The sequence below is a fragment of the Musca autumnalis genome, unplaced genomic scaffold, assembly GCF_047663935.1.
Source record: "Musca autumnalis isolate F117 unplaced genomic scaffold, ASM4766393v1 scaffold_3, whole genome shotgun sequence".
Lineage (NCBI taxonomy): Eukaryota > Metazoa > Arthropoda > Insecta > Diptera > Muscidae > Musca > Musca autumnalis.
Window position 1 is genome coordinate 218254603 of NW_027411866.1, and position 17388 is coordinate 218271990.

The window sequence follows — 17388 nt, forward strand, 5'->3', positions numbered from 1 at the left end:
GACAACAATAAATGACAATAATGATGTTTTTGTTGTTGTTACTTCTGTTCATCATCATTATCAGCCTAGTAATTATCATGATCATCATGTATGGGGTTTTTTTGTGGGCTAACAACACACAGACACATCACAATCACCACACTTGTTTTAATCCATTTGTAGTTTTCGAGAAATCCCTTCCTTTAATTGTTGTTGTTAGTGCATCGTGATGGCTGCACGATGCGTGGCTAGCTGGCATTATCCAAAGATCAACAGTTGGCTGACTCTTCTTCGTTTATATTTTGTTTTGTTATCATTATTAAGTAATGAAAGTTAGTTGGGTTTTTCTGCACCCTACAACACAACGTGTTATTTAATTTTCTCGGCATACACTTTGTAACACATTGGGTGGGCAAATGATATGATGCCTAATAGGCTGGGGCGATTTGTGTGGAAGGAAAAAACCTTAATAGACCCTTCGCGTTTCTGATTCCTGGGATTGACCTGAGCAAAAAAGTCTGCTGGACCATATGTCCACGATGAAAATCGAGTCTCCCGATTTTGACTTTAAGTTTTCTATCTACATTTTTTTTAACTTCTTGGCATATAACAGCCAAACCATTGAGATTTTCGAGCCAACACAAACACAAAAATTGTAGCCAAGACAGTAATTAAGAACTCTCTAATACATCACAAAAGCATTGGAACGCTTTTTCAGGCAGTTTTGGTCTTGAGAAGGTGCAAACTTTTCGAAAAATGTCGATAAATGGCACTGTGCTATAAAAGTTGACCAGAAAAATATTCAAGCGTTCTGATGCAAAATTTCATCGTGTTGGGATCCATGGAGAACGAAAATTCCTTTAGTTCGTTTGGGTCACTTCGTTTTATTTTTTTATAACGGTAAAGGTAGTGAAAATCTGGGTTTCTTACATATTCAAATTTAAACGGCCATATCTTCTTTTTTTTCACAACGGATTTTAATTGATCCTTCTTCCTTTTAAAGGGGAGGATAATATCTTTTGAATAAGCTATTATTGTTTTAAATCCGTTAACAAATGGTTAAGTTATAGTGGTTTATGTCTGAAAACCCCCACAAAAAACCTAAAACTGAATTTCTCACAATTTTCAAAATAAATATTGAACAAAACAAAAAAAAATAAATAAATAAATAAGACGAAGTGACCCAAACGAACTACATTTTCGTTCTCCATGGATCCCAACACAATGAAATTTTGCATCAGAACGCTTGAATATTTTTCTTGTCAACTTTTGTAGCACAGTGCCATTTATCGACATTTTTCGAAAAGTTTGCACCTTCTCAAGACCAACACTGCCTGAAAAAGCGTTCCAATGCTTTTGTGATGTATTAGAGAGTTCTTAATTACTGTCTTGGCTACAATTTTTGTGTTTGTGTTGGCTCGAAAATCTCAATGGTTTGGCTGTTATATGCCAAGATGTCAAAAAAAAAAAACGTAGATAAAAAACTTAAAGTCAAAATCGGGAGGCTCGATTTTCATCCCAGGAATCAGAAACGAGAAGGGCCAATTAAGGTTTTCAAATCGGCCCGGGTCTAATGCCTAAATATCAGTTTTGTTTGGACTGGAATTTGTGCCTTCATTGCACAAACAAACATATATAGGAACCTATATTGCCTGGGTGACGCGTAGTGGATGAAAGATACCAGGGAGCGATCCTGACCGACTTTAACATGGCAAAGCCCAGGATTTATCTTGCTCCCTCCTTCATCTCAAGTTGACACTGCCCTTCACGGGGTGTCACCTGGGGAGCTGCCTTTAACACCCTTTAAAGGTAGTGAGCTAACATGTGTCGCGCGTTCACATATAAGAACGTTAAAAACTTGGGTTTCGGCGTCAGGTTAGTAACCCTCCCCTAGAAAAAAGCAGCCTACTATGAAAAACGAAAGAAAAGAAAAACAAACCCCACTAAAATCGACGAACCCCGCACACGTTTTAAGGACCATGATCTGCGAATCTGCACCTGGTATAACATAACAACACCTAAGAGTGACGCATTGTATTATAGCTGCATGACACAAAGCATGACTTTGTGTGCATGACTCAGCTAGTTACCACCATCAGGCAGGAAGAACGAATACCCGACGATTGGAACCTTATCATTGGAAATGCCCTGTCCATAAGAAAGGAGATAAGACTGTATACTCTAACTATAGAGGCATAAGTTTCCTACAATCTAGTCTGTATAGCCTATCTCAAACATGGTACAACCTAGGAAAAAAAACAATATTGTAAAGAATTTTCACAGATACAAGATCTTCTCTAGTTCCATTTCGATAAGACTTGCCGTTTTCAAGCAAAAGCGTGAAAACCTAACACAAAAAAAAACTAAAAATGTGAACTTCTATATCTAAAAAATGGTAAAACCTAGGAACAAGTCATAATGGTCAATCCTCTACAGAATTTTCACAACATTTTCTTTAGCTCCATTTGGATTGCCGTTTCCAAGCAAAATCCTGAAAACCTAAAATAAACCTAAAAATGCGACCTTTGACCGCGATTTATTTAAAAATCCCTCAAGCGATTTTTTCTTGTTTTTTTTTTTTTTTGGATTTTTCACATCAATGAACATTGCTTTTTCAGTATCCCCAGATACTTCCCAGATTTTAGCGGTTTTCACTTAAAGTTAGTTACGGTGCATCCTGAATGACATTGTTTTATAAGGAGACAATGCAGTCAGTGCATTGTCCCAATATAAACTTCTATATCTCAAAAATGGTAAAACCTAATCATAATGGTCAATCGTCTAGAGAATTTTCACAGCTACAACATTTTCTTTAGCTCCATTTCCATAGGACTTGCGGTTTCCATGAACATTGTGAACATTGATTTTTCTAGCTTTGTAACGCATAAGTTATTTTAATTTAGATGTTCCGGGGTAAATAAATGCATGGTCAATTTTTTTTTAATTCTTAAATTAAAATAGGGCTTTAATATGGAAATTAGTCGAGTTTAGCTTTGATTCTTTTTTTTAATTTTTTATGTATCTTTTCTAGAATAATGTCTTAAATTTTTACCTGCGACTTCAACAAGTACGCTTCTATGGGGATATAGGAAGACGTGGACTTATACTTATTCCAATACTCTTCTGGAATATTTAATAACTCTTGGAAGACGAAATAACGAATTTAAGCCATTTCGGTTGGATATTGACGTCACAATCTTCAGTATTACGAAAATCGGGAGGTACCGTTCTATGGGGGCTATATCGAAACGTGGACTTATACCGACGAATTTTAGTCAGAAATGGGGCAATATGAAAGCGTCGACCTGTACAGACATATTTCTGGCGAACTATTTTATATCACATTGAAGACTAAATACCAAGTTTCAGTCATTTTGGTGGAATATTGGAGACACAACCTTCAAAATACGAAAAATCGGGAGGTACCTTTCCATGCGGGCTATATGAAGGCGTGGACATATACCGACAAATTTAAAGGGGAAGTTTGAGTACCCCCAACGAAGTCTAAATACCAAATTTTAGCCATTTCGGTAAAATATTGAGGCCACAAAGTTCAAAATACCGAAAAGGCATGGACCGATACCGACAAAGTTCTAGGGAAAAGTTTTATACCACCAACGTAGACTAAGTACCAAATTTCAGCCATTTCGGTGTGATAATGAAGCTAAAACCTTCAAAATACCGAAAATCGGGAGGTACCGTTCTATGGGGGCTATATGAAGGTGTGGACCGATACCGACAAAATTCTGGGGGAAAGTTTTATAGCCCTAAAGAGGACTACGTACCACATTTCAGCCATTTTGGTAGGATAATGAAGCTAATACCTTCACAATACCGAAAATCGGGAGGTACCGTTCTATGGGGGCTATATGAAGGTGTGGACCGATACCGACAAAATTCTGGGGGAAAGTTTTATATCCCTAAAGAAGACTACATACCAAATTTCAGACATTTTGGTAGGATAATGAAGCTAAAACCTTAAAATTACCGAAAATCGGGAGGTACCTTTCTATGGGGGCTATATCAAAACGTGGACCGATATATCTCATTTTCAATACCAACCATCCTGCAAGTAATAAAAACTTCTGTACCAAATTTTGACTCTCTATCTTTAAAATTGCGAGCTGTATCTTGATTTCAACAGACAGACAGACGGACGGACGGACAGACGGACATGGTCAAATCGACATAGAATTTTATGCTGATCAATAATATATATACTTTATAGGTTTATGGGGACAACATCAAAGGGGGACCTACATAAATCGACAATATTCTGGGGGTAACCTACCTCCAGGAAAGATTAAGTGGCATTTCGGCCATTTCGAATAAATAACTTATATAAAACCTTCAAAATTCCGAAAATCGGGCGGTACCATTATATGGGGACCATATGAAAACGTGGACCCAATTCAAAATTTTTTTGCAAGAATGTTTTCTAACACTAGGGAATACCGATAGCCAAAGTGTAGCCAATTTCATTGAAAGATGTGGTCAAGACTCCCAAAATACCACAAATCAGGGGGTACCGTTCTATGAGGGCCATACCTAAAGTTGGACCTATGTTGAATTTTTTTGCTTCTTTTTATTTTTGTTGTTAAACTAGACTTTACTGAAATTTTCGTGTTGATATCTGCTCAGGAAGTATTTTTGACCGATCATCCCATACAAGTTCGACCCCCAATTTTCTGAATTTTGAAGATTTTAACATATTTTTTATCTGAAATGTGGTATTTAGTATTCGTTAGAGCTACAAAATTTTTATCTAAGAAATTTTTCGGTACCGGTCTTAGTTTATATGTTGCCAATGTTTTAGCCACATTCCGAAATTGATCAAATTTGGTTTATTTCCAAGTGTTAATAAAGCTCCCATACGACGGTACTGCCAGATTTTTGGACTTGTAAATGTTTTAGCCGCATTATCCAACCGAAATAGCTGACATTTGGTATTTAGTCTTCGTGCGGGGTATAAAACATTCATGCAGAGAATGGTCGGTCCAGGTCCACGTTTTAATATAGTCCACATAGGACAACACCGCCCGAGTTTTGGTGTTTTTAAAATTGTATCTACATTATGCAACCAAAATGGCTAAAATTTGGTTCCAATACAATTTCTGTTGGAGGATTTAAAAATTTCGACTCGGCTGAACTTAACGCCGTTTTTTACTTATTGCATTTAAACCACTCTCACGACTGAATCTCAACTATACACTTGGTCGATACACATAATTAACCAACAGTTGGATTAAAAATGGGAGTCGACTACCTGTTCCCAAAAGTTCCTAAAATCTGAAAAATGGACTTTGAAGTGAATTATACAGGAGAATTTTGTCATCAAAAGCGATTATTCTTGAGACGTTATTCCACCCCACAATATTACACTGTAGCATTAACAGGGGAATTCAGCATTTCGAAAAATACCACAAAACACTGAAAAGTTGTGAATTTTGCAATTCTTTAGTTGACAGTACAAATAATGAGTTGTCTCTTTTGTTAATTTTAAGAACATGTTTAGAAAAATTTAGCTCCTTTTTTATTTTATTTTATTTTATTTTATTTTATTTTATTTTATTTTATTTTATTTTATTTTATTTTATTTTATTTTATTTTATTTTATTTTATTTTATTTTATTTTATTTTATTTTATTTTATTTTATTTTATTTTATTTTATGTTATTTTATTTTATTTTATTTTATTTTATTTTATTTTATTTTATTTTATTTTATTTTATTTTATTTTATTTTATTTTATTTTATTTTATTTTATTTTATTTTATTTTATTTTATTTTATTTTATTTTATTTTATTTTATTTTATTTTATTTTATTTTATTTAATTTATTTTTATTTTATTTTATTTTATTTTATTTTATTTTATTAATAAACATGTGTATGAATTAAACTGTTAACAAAAATATTTATAATGATATTTATTTATACCAATAAAATGATGTTTTATTTAAATTTGTTAATAACACTGTGATACAAAAGTGGACAAAATTTTTTTGCAGGATTTCTGATGCACAAATTCGGTTTTGTGGAAGTCCATAGAAGACGAAAATACCTTTGGTTTCTTTGGGTCACTTCGGGTTTTGGTTTTATAACGGTAAATGTAGTGAAAAATGGGCTTTCTTGGATTTTCAAATTTAAACGAACATTACTTCTTTTTTCCACAACCGATTTGCACACACTGTTTTTCATTATAAAGGGGAGAGTAAAGCCTTTCGAACAAGCCATAGATTTTTAAAAACGCACTAAAAACAGTCAAATGTTTTTCCTTGTGCTCTAGGCTGCGTAAACGACACCTAACTGTACAATTATTTACTGTTAGCAAGTAGGAAATTTAATTGGCTTTCCAAAATGAGAACCAACGAAATCGGTTGAAAAATGAATGCGTTATGGCATTTTTTGTGTTTCAACTTTTTGGTTTTTTTCATATTTTCCTTTATAAAAGATGGGTATCTTAGCATGTATGATTCTAATTGTGATTATCCTGCTTAACAAGGAGGTATCAATGTTTTATAAAGGAAAATGTGAAAAAAACCAAAAAGTTGAAACACAACAAATGCCATAACGCATTAATTTTTCAACGGATTTTGTTGGTTTTTCCCATTTTGGAAAGCCAAGTAAATTTCCTACTTGCTAACTGTAAATAATTGTTCTGTTAGGTGTCATTTACGCAGCCTAGAGAACAAGGAAAAACATTTTACTGTTTTTTAATGCGTATTTGTCACACTTAATCCGCTATTAATTAGCCATTTGTTAATCAATTTTAGAAATCTATGGCTTGTTCGAAAGGCATTACTCTCCCCTTTATAATGAAAAACAGTGTGTGCAAATCAGTTGTGGAAAAAGGAAGTAATGTCCGTTTAAAGTTGAAAATCCAAGAAAGCCCATTTTTCACTACATTTACCGTTATAAAATGAAAAACCGAAGTGACCCAAAGAAACCAAAGGTATTTTCGTCTTCTGTGGACTCCCACAAAACCGAATTTATGCATTAGAACCCCTGCAAATTTTCACTGTAGCACAGTGTAATTTTGGTTTTGCAATAATTAAGTTGACTTATTGTACCTATAGAGATAAGTTCTGGACACTGACAGATACTTTCATACTTGATAAATATCGCTGTTACTTTATCATTCGAATACCGAATACTGTCTTAATAACGAAACTTTAATAGATATCAAAAATCGCACATTGCATAGATTCTATAGAGGTATAACAAGGTCGACTTTATCTTGCATTCTTTTTTCTATGTATTCCTCTGCAAACGCTTGTTTTGACGACGCCACCATCCATTGTCTTGTCTTTGACCAGAGAGTACATGACTGAGGTTTTAAGTCTCTCTTTTTGTTTAGTAATTTGTTTTTTTTTTTTTTGTTGGCTTGATCTCTCATTCTTTTCCTTTGATTATGTGAGCTGAGTTTTAAACACATGAGTTTTCTTTGTTGTTGGTCGTGGCTTAAACGAATTTCACGATCAAAACAGAAGCGAAAAACGGTAAACATGTTGCGTAAAGATGAATGTTGCATTTGTGGTTGGCAAGGCAACATGTTGATATTAAGGTAAACTCACGTTTAGATACCTTATAAAAATTTGGAAATTATCGGACGATTAGGGTTTACCATATATATTTTTTTATAATTATAATATGTTATTACATATTTTTTCAGCATCCTAGCTAAAATAATATAATTTTTCCTACCGCACTGCACAATGTAATTTGCTGATAAAGCTTTGAGATACTTTGAAAAAGTGTGTGTTTTAAACTGAGGTTAATGAACAGTATATTTTTGTCTACAAAGTATGTTTTGATTAATCTTTTTTGGAGCAATAGACTGTGAATTTATACATTTTATTTGTTTTTAGCAGCGATGATTTCCAACCTCATTTTCAATTCAAGTGTGTGTCAACGGCTGCGGAATTAATTCGAATTTGATAGGATCAGATGACATGTGCTAAATTTAAGTGAACTCCACTTTCAGTTTGAAAACGTGCCTAAATAAAAACAGGGAGGTTTGAGGTTTGCTTTGTGGTTAGAGAGAGAAAATTAACCCTGCCTTATGTGACCATGGAAGTTTACAGTTTGGTCGGCGAGAATAAGCAGAAAAAGTGGTTAAATTAAAATAAGTGAATTGTGAGCAACTGATAAGTCACTCTCGAACCCTGGAAAAAAGGAAGATATGACCTCAGTTACCTTTGGCGACGTTACGTTGCCTGACCCGAAGAGGTGCGCACGTTATTTCAATCGACAGTTTGTCGAGCACCCAAGAGTGACAGGGCGACTAAAAGAATACTACGTCGCATCATATCTCTTCCTGCCAAGCATGAACCACCACAGTTCACAATGGGCGATGTTGTGAATGTCATCAATAACGAAGCGTTGGACCCTGATGGAATGCTTATACCGTGAATATTTGACATCTAATGCCTAAACAACTGGATGTGCCCCAGTATCGCACTAAGGTTCTCAACATGGCCACCCTCATTGTTCCCAAAGTCTGGAAATTGAGCAGGGTGGGAAGCCTGGCAAGGATGTCAGCAAAAGTGAATCATACGGGCCGATTTCGCCTTTGACGCCCGTAGCAACGACTCTTGAGGCCTTAATCCTCCCATCCTCAGAAATAGCTATACAGGTTCGATTCAACAGCATGGATCCCGTAAACAGCACTGCATGACAACAGAGCTGCACGCAATCTCCTCACATATTTGTCGAGGACTCAACCAGGATATGCCGTGTGATATAACAGTGATGGTGGCGCTTGACTTATCAAAAACCGTTGATACTATTGAGATGACAACCCGCCGACTAAGTTCCATATGCTGGAAAATCAGTTATATGAGTGGACGCCATTGAGGACATTGAGCAGACAACTCACAGGTCAAGTCTAAAACGCGGATTTCAGGAACAAGTAGTCCAAACCCCGTAGAGGGAAACAGGGAGTTCTTGTGCAAATGCCTCCGATCTTATTAGTGGCTAATCCAGGGGATAGTGAAACTAGACCATCTGGGCTTTATATGAATTTTTATACCCTCAGCATTTATGCTAACGAGTATGTTTGGACGAAATGTGTTTCAGACAATTTGGAGTTGATTTAGCCATGTCCGTCCGTCTGTCTGTCTGGCTGGCTGGTGCGCACGATAACTCTCGAACGGATCAACCGATTCGGTCCAAAATTTGGCTTTCCTAATATTTTGTCCAAACTTAGTTTAAGTTCGAAGATGGGTTATATCGGTCCACTCCTTCCGGTACCTCCCCCACAAAAGTTCGAAAATGTTCGGAAAAATTGTGGTCACGATAACTCTTGAAGGGAGTGACCGATGTAATCCATACTTTGCACATCCTAATATATCTACCAGATCAGGGACGAATATGAACCATATACATATGTCTACTCCTTCTGGTACCTTTCACATAAAATTACGGATAAATTCACTTAAAGACCTGCTCTCGAATCACTTTGATTTTTGTTAAAGCGATTTGTATTTGCTACCTCCTTTACGACGGTTAAAGTTTTTCAGGGGCAATTCCACATTTCTTGGGAAAACAGTCCGAAAGGTGTAAAAAACCCCTATGTCACCATATGTGGCGGTCGGAGAGCACGATATCTCAAGAACTGTTTAACCGATTAGATCCAACATTTGGCCTTCGTCATATTATATCCAAACTTAGTTTCATGGGACAATACCGGTCCCAACTTCCGGTACTTCTCCCCTTTATTCTAAAAATGTCACTGAAAGGCTAGGACGATATCACTTGAATGGGGCAACCAATTTGGTCCAAATTTTGGACCTCCTAATATTTTGTCAACATTTAGTTTAACTTCTAAAATGGTCCACATCGGTCCTCGCTAAAGGTACATCCCACACAAAAGTTCAACATTTGCGTCTAAGTGCAGTTAATTCCTAATCCACATTTTTGTCGGCAAGTTCAAATGTCTAAAAAGGGCCACAAAATTCTGAAGAGACTTTAAATACATTCGATCTGTCCGTAGGTTAAAGTTTCACTTCACATTGCCTGAGGGTATATATCTGTCGGCAAAGCCGACTGACACTTTTTTACTTGTTATATTTTGTAATATTTATTTTAATGACACACACATAGTTCTGTTTCTCTTCTTGTGCAAAGTAGATTGTCGATAGTAGTCAAATATATTTAGTCCTAAATCATTTGGTATGAAAACTATGGTGGGTGAAAACTTAAGTATCTTCCTAAAAGAAATGCTTACCAGTAAAGCGGTCCCTAAAACCTTTCGCAAAAGTATTTTTCTCGTTTTCTACCCTATGTGGCTACTCAACTATTATCGCTCGCGTAGGTGAACGTACAACTTTATGTTATAGTTCTGTCACAAGACCACTCTCTTAGTCGGTGATTATAGCCACTCTGACATTTTGTCTCAAACTGCATTACCAATAACAATTTTCTTTACCAATAACATTTTAATTTGTCGTCCAAGTCGCGGTTCTTCCAAAGCTGCTGAGATCTTTGATCCGAGTTCATTAGATGCTAATCTTTTTCTAAATCATGCATATACAAAATTAAATATAGGAAACAGGAAATTTTCTCCCATCTATGTATCTGCTCTTAAAACTATATTCATCCCGCTTGCAATGCATCACATCATTAAAATGTCTCATTGTTTTCTTGGCCCGTATTCCAGTTGTTGTTATTGTCTTTCTTCCCACTTAACATTTATCATATTGTGTGATGGAAATGTATCATTTTACTTAGTTTTTGTTATTTTTCATTGGTATTATCACTCACATTATTGTTGTTGTTTTGGTTTTCAAAAGAAAAACATCAGTCGATTTGAATTTTATAATGACAATAAATGTGTTTGCATTTGGCCCAGTCAGCGCCATCTTGATGAAGATGATGCTGGTGATGAAGTTGTTCGATTGGCGGCGGGTGCTGGGGATGGGTGGTAGGCAAAATAGACAATTCATATGATGATAAACATAATAATTATAGATCCATTACCATCTACTCTTACTCAGTCAGATATCACACGACCACCATCACCATACGTCACCCTTTTCAAAATATCGTGACCATTTCCGGCATCCCATATCAACTCTTCATTATTCACAAATTTGCAAGAATTTTCGTTGTTGTTGCTTTTGTTATGTGGTGGCAACGGTGATGGCGGTTTTGTTTTGTTCAAGCGAGTGAATGCAACACAAATCCTTCATTCGCATGTTTTCATCACTTTATTGAAATAACATCAAACGCTGCAATGAACCAACAACAATGACAGCAACAACAAAGCATACATTCGTTCTCAGTCGCTATTTTTTTGGATTAATTTCCATTTGGCGTTCATTGTTCTTGTTTGGTGTCATTGTGGTGTGGCTGTCATCAATGTTATTGAGCATCCTTTATCAGCAACACCACCACCACCAATCAATTTAAAAATTGCTATAAAACCTATAGTCGGTTAAGAACCGATTTATGTCATTTTACTGGGAGGTAAGCTTTGATTTTTAAGAATATTTTTTCTACGCCTCTAACAAAGCGTGGATTTTTAACAATATTTCCCTAGGCCTCTAACAAAGCGTGGATTTTTAAAAATATTTTTTCTACGCCTCTAACAAAGCGTGGATTTTTAAGAATATTTTTTCTACGCCTCTAACAAAGCGTAGATTTGTAAGAATATTTTTTCTAGGCCCTTAACAAAGCGTGGATTTTTAAGAATATTTTTTCTACGCCTCCAACAAAGCGTGGATTTCTAAGAATATATTTTCTAGGCTTCCGACAAAGCGTGGATTTTTTAAGAATATTTTGTCCAGGCCTCTAACAAAGCCTAGATATTTAAGAATATTTTGTTTATGTCTCTAAAAAAGCTTGGATTTTTTAAGAAAACTTTTTCTAGGCCTCTAACAAAGCTTGGATTTTTTATGATTATTTTTTCTAGGCCTCTAACAAAGCGTGGATTTTAAAGAATATTTTTTCTAGGCCTCTAGCAAAGCGTAGAGTTTTCAGAATATTTTTTCTAGGCCTCTAGCAAAGCGTAGAGTTTTCAGAATATTTTCTAGGCCTCTAACAAAGCTTGAATTTTTTAAGAATATTTTTTCTAGGCCTGTAACAAAGCTTAGCTTTTTAGGAATATTTTTTCTAGGCCTCTAACAAAGCGTGGATTTTTAAGAATATTTTTTCTGGGCCTCTAACAAAGCGTGGATTTTTAAGAATATTTTTTCCAGGCCTCTAAAAAACTTGGATTTTTTAAGAAAATTTTTTCTAGGCCTCTAACAAATCGTGGATTTTTAAGAACATTTTTTCTAGGCCTCTAACAAAGCTTAGATGTTAGGCATCTAACAAAGCTGGATTTTTAAGAATATTTTTTCCAGGCCTCTAACAAAGCTTGGATTTTGTTTAGAATATTTTTTCCAGGCCTCTAACAAAGCTTGGATTTTTTTAGAATATCTTTTCTACGCCTCTAACAAAGCTTAGATTTTTAAGAATATTTTTTTAGGCATCTTACAAAGCTGGATTTTTAAGAATATTTTTTCCAGGCCTCTAGCAAAGCTTGGATTTTTTAAGAATATTTTTTCTAGGCATCCAACAAAGCTTGGGTTTTTTAAGAATATTTTTCTAGGCATCTAACAAAGCGTGGGTTTTTTAAGAATATTTTTCTAGGCATCGAACAAAGCGTTGGTTTTTAAGGAATATTGTTTAAGAATATTTTTTCTAGGCCTGTAACAAAGCTAGAATTTTTTAAGAACATTTTTTCTATGCATCTAACAAAGCGTGGATTTTTAAGAATATTTTTTCTAGGCCTCTAACAATGCGTGGATTTTTAAGAATATTTTTTCTAGGCCTCTAAAAAAAGCTTGGATTTTTTAAGAATATTTTTTCTGGGCCTCTAACAAAGCGTGGATTTTTTTAAGAATATTTTTCTGGGCCTCTAACAAAGCTTTGATTTTTATGAATATTTTTTCTAGGCCTCTAACAAAGCTTGGATTTCTTAAGAATATTTTTTCGATGTCTCTAACAACGCTTGGATTTTTAAGAATATTTTTCCAGGCCTCTTACAAAGCTTGGGTTTTTAAGAATATTTTTTCTAGGCCTCTAACAAAGCTTGGATTTTTTATGAATATTTTTTCTACGTCTCTAACAAAGCGTGGATTTTTAAGAATATTTTTTCTAGGCGTGGATTTTTAAGAATATTTTTCCAGGCCTCTAAAAAAACTTGGATTTTTTAAGAATATTTTTTTTTTGGCCTTTAACAAAGCGTGGATTTTTAAGAATATTTTTTCAAGGCATCTAACAAAGCGTGTATTTTTAGGAATGTTTTGTCTAGGCCTCTAAAAAAGCTTGGCTTTTTTAAGAATATTTTTTGTAGGTCTCTAACAAAGCGTGGATTTTTAAGAATATTTTTTCTAGGCCTCTAAAAACTTGGATTTTTTAAGAATATTTTTTCTGGGCCTCTAACGAGCGTGAGTTTTTAAGAATATTTTTCCAGGCCTCTTAGAAAGCGTGGATTTTTAAGAATATTTTTTCCAGGCCTCTAAAAAACTTGGATTTTTTAGGAATATTTTTTCTAGGCCTCTAACAAAGGGTGGATTTTTAAGAATATTTTTTCTAGGCCTCTAACAAAGCGAGGATTTTTAAGAATATTTTTCTATACCTCTAAAAAGCTTTGATTTTTTAAGAATATTTGTTCTAGGCCTCTAACAAAGCGTGGATTTTTAGGAATATTTTTTCTAGGCCTCTAACAAAGCGTGGATTTTTAAGAATATTTTTTCTAGGCCTCTAACAAAGCGAGGATTTTTAAGAATATTTTTCTATACCTCTAAAAAGCTTTAATTTTTTAAAGAATATTTGTTCTAGGCCTCTAACAAAGCGTGGATTTTTAAGAATATTTTTTCTAGGCCTCTAACAAAGCGTGGATTTTTAAGAATATTTTTTCTACGCCTCTAACAAAGCTTAGATTTTTAAGAATATTTTTTAGGCATCTAACAAAGCTGGATTTTTAAGAATACTTTTTCCAGGCCTCTAACAAAGCTTGGATTTTTTTAGAATATTTTTTCCAGGCCTCTAACAAAGCTTGGATTTTTTTAGAATATTTTTTCTAGGCCTGTAACAAAGCTTGGATTTTTTAAGAATATCTTTTCTACGCCTCTAACAAAGCTTAGATTTTTAAGAATATTTTTTCCAGGCCTCTAGCAAAGCTTGGATTTTTTAAGAATATTGTTTCTAGGCCTGTAACAAAACTAGAATTTTTTAAGAACATTTTTTCTATGCATCTAACAAAGCGTGGGTTTTTAAGAATATTTTTTCTAGGCCTCTAACAATGCGTGGATTTGTAAGAATATTTTTTCTAGGCCTCTAAAAAAAGCTTGGATTTTTTAAGAATATTTTTTCTGGGCCTCTAACAAAGCGTGGATTTTTTTAAGAATATTTTTCTGGGCCTCTAACAAAGCTTTGATTTTTTAAGAATATTTTTTCGATGTCTCTAACAACGCGTGGATTTTTAAGAATATTTGTTCTAGGCGTGGATTTTTAAGAATATTTTTCCAGGCCTCTTACAAAGCTTAGGTTTTTAAGAATATTTTTTCTAGGCCTCTAACAAAGCTTGGATTTTTTATGAATATTTTTTCTACGTCTCTAACAAAGCGTGGATTTTTAAGAATATTTTTTCTAGGCGTTGATTTTTAAGAATATTTTTCCAGGCCTCTAAAAAAACTTGGATTTTTTAAGAATATTTTTTCTAGGCCTTTAACAAAGCGTGGATTTTTACGAATATTTTTTCAAGGCATCTAACAAAGCGTGTATTTTTAGGAATGTTTTGTCTAGGCCTCTAAAAAAGCTTGGCTTTTTTAAGAATATTTTTTGTAGGTCTCTAACAAAGCGTGGATTTTTAAGAATATTTTTTCTAGGCCTCTAAAAAACTTGGATTTTTTAAGAATATTTTTTCTAGGCCTCTAACAAGCGTGAGTTTTTAAGAATATTTTTCCAGGCCTCTTACAAAGCGTGGATTTTTAAGAATATTTTTTCCAGGCCTCTAAAAAACTTGTATTTTTTAAGAATATTTTTTCTAGGCCTCTAACAAAGCGTGGATTTTTAAGAATATTTTTTCTAGGCCTCTAACAAAGCGAGGATTTTTAAGAATATTTTTCTATACCTCTAAAAAGCTTTGATTTTTTAAGAATATTTGTTCTAGGCCTCTAACAAAGCGTGGATTTTGAAGAATATTTTTTCTAGGCCTCTAACAAAGCTTGGATTTTTTTAGAATATTTTTTCCAGGCCTCTAACAAAGCTTGGATTTTTTTAGAATATTTTTTCTAGGCCTGTAACAAAGCTTGGATTTTTTAAGAATATCTTTGCTACGCCTCTAACAAAGCTTAGATTTTTAAGAATATTTTTTTAGGCATCTAACAAAGCTGGATTTTTAAGAATATTTTTTCCAGGCCTCTAGCAAAGCTTGGATTTTTTAAGAATATTTTTTCTAGGCCTCTAAAAAAGCTTGGGTTTTTTAAGAATATTTTTCTAGGCATCTAACAAAGCGTGGGTTTTTTAAGAATATTTTTTCTAGGCCTGTAACAAAGCTAGAATTTTTTAAGAACATTTTTTCTATGCATCTAACAAAGCGTGGATTTTTAAGATTTTTTTTTCTAAGCATCTAACAAAGCGTGGATTTTTAAGAATATTTTTTCAAGATCTCTAACAAATCATGGATTTTTAAGAATATTTTTTCTAGGCCTCTAACAAAGCTTGGATTTTTAAGAATATTTTTCTAGGCCTTTAACAAAGCGTGGATTTTTAAGAATATTTTTCTAGGTCTTTAACAAAGCGTGGATTTTTAAGAATATTTTTCTAGGCCTTTAACAAAGCGTGGATTTTTAAGAATATTTTTCTAGGCCTTTAACAAAGCGTGGATTTTTAAGAATATTTTTCTAGGCCTTTAACAAAGCGTGGATTTTTAAGAATATTTTTCTAGGCCTTTAACAAAGCGTGGATTTTTAAGAATATTTTTCTAGGCCTTTAACAAAGCGTGGATTTTTAAGAATATTTTTCTAGGCCTTTAACAAAGCGTGGATTTTTAAGAATATTTTTCTAGGCCTTTAACAAAGCGTGGATTTTTAAGAATATTTTTCTAGGCCTTTAACAAAGCGTGGATTTTTAAGAATATTTTTCTAGGCCTTTAACAAAGCGTGGATTTTTAAGAATATTTTTCTAGGCCTTTAACAAAGCGTGGATTTTTAAGAATATTTTTCTAGGCCTTTAACAAAGCGTGGATTTTTAAGAATATTTTTCTAGGCCTTTAACAAAGCGTGGATTTTTAAGAATATTTTTCTAGGCCTTTAACAAAGCGTGGATTATTAAGAATATTTTTCTAGGCCTCTAACATAGCGTGGATTTTTAAGAATATTTTTTCTAGGCCTCTAACAAAGCGTGGATTTTTAAGAATATTTTTCTAGGCTTCTAAAAAAGCTTGGATTTTTTAAGAATATTTTTCTAGGCCTCTAACAAAGCGTATATTTTTAAGAATATTTTTTCTAGACCTCTAATAAAGCGTGGATTTTTAAGAATATTTTTTCTAGGCCTCCAACAAAGCGTATATTTTTAAGAATATTTTTCTAGACCTCCAACAAAGCGTGGATTTTTAAGAATATTTTTCTAGGCCTTTAACAAAGCGTGGATTTTTAAGAATATTTTTCTAGGCCTTTAACAAAGCGTGGATTTTTAAGAATATTTTTCTAGGCCTTTAACAAAGCGTGGATTTTTAAGAATATTTTTCTAGGCCTTTAACAAAGCGTGGATTTTTAAGAATATTTTTCTAGGCCTTTAACAAAGCGTGGATTTTTAAGAATATTTTTCTAGGCCTTTAACAAAGCGTGGATTTTTAAGAATATTTTTCTTTAACAAAGCGTGGATTTTTAAGAATATTTTTCTAGGTTTTTAACAAAGCGTGGATTTTTAAAAATATTTTTCTAGGTCTTTAACAAAGCGTGGATTTTTAAGAATATTTTTCTAGGCTTTTAACAAAGCGTGGATTTTTAAGAATATTTTTCTAGGCTTTTAACAAAGCGTGGATTTTTAAGAATATTTTTCTAGGCCCTTAACAAAGCGTGGATTTTTAAGAATATTTTTTTAGGCCTTTAACAAAGCGTGGATTTTTAAGAATATTTTTCTAGGGGTTTATCAAAGCGTGGATTTTTAAGAATATTTTTCTAGGCTTTTAACAAAGCGTATATTTTTAAGAATATTTTTTCTAGACCTCCAACAAAGCGTGGATTTTTAAGAATATTTTTCTAGGCCTTTAACAAAGCGTGGATTTTTAAAAATATTTTTCTAGGTCTTTAACAAAGCGTGGATTTTTAAGAATATTTTTCTAGGCCTTTAACAAAGCGTGGATTTTTAAGAATATTTTTCTAGGCCTTTAACAAAGCGTGAATTTTTAAGA

The 17388-nt window shown here is 33.6% G+C and overlaps 2 protein-coding genes across 3 annotated transcripts in view; one reads left to right on the forward strand and one right to left on the reverse strand.

Moving 5' to 3' along the window:
- The window catches only part of fog (folded gastrulation), a 423880-nt gene that overhangs the window by 234998 nt on the left and 171494 nt on the right, over positions 1–17388 (reverse strand). The window lies entirely within an intron of this gene.
- LOC141398983 (uncharacterized) overlaps positions 1–17388 on the forward strand; it is a 438842-nt gene that overhangs the window by 130492 nt on the left and 290962 nt on the right. The gene's annotated exons all lie outside the window — the stretch shown is intronic.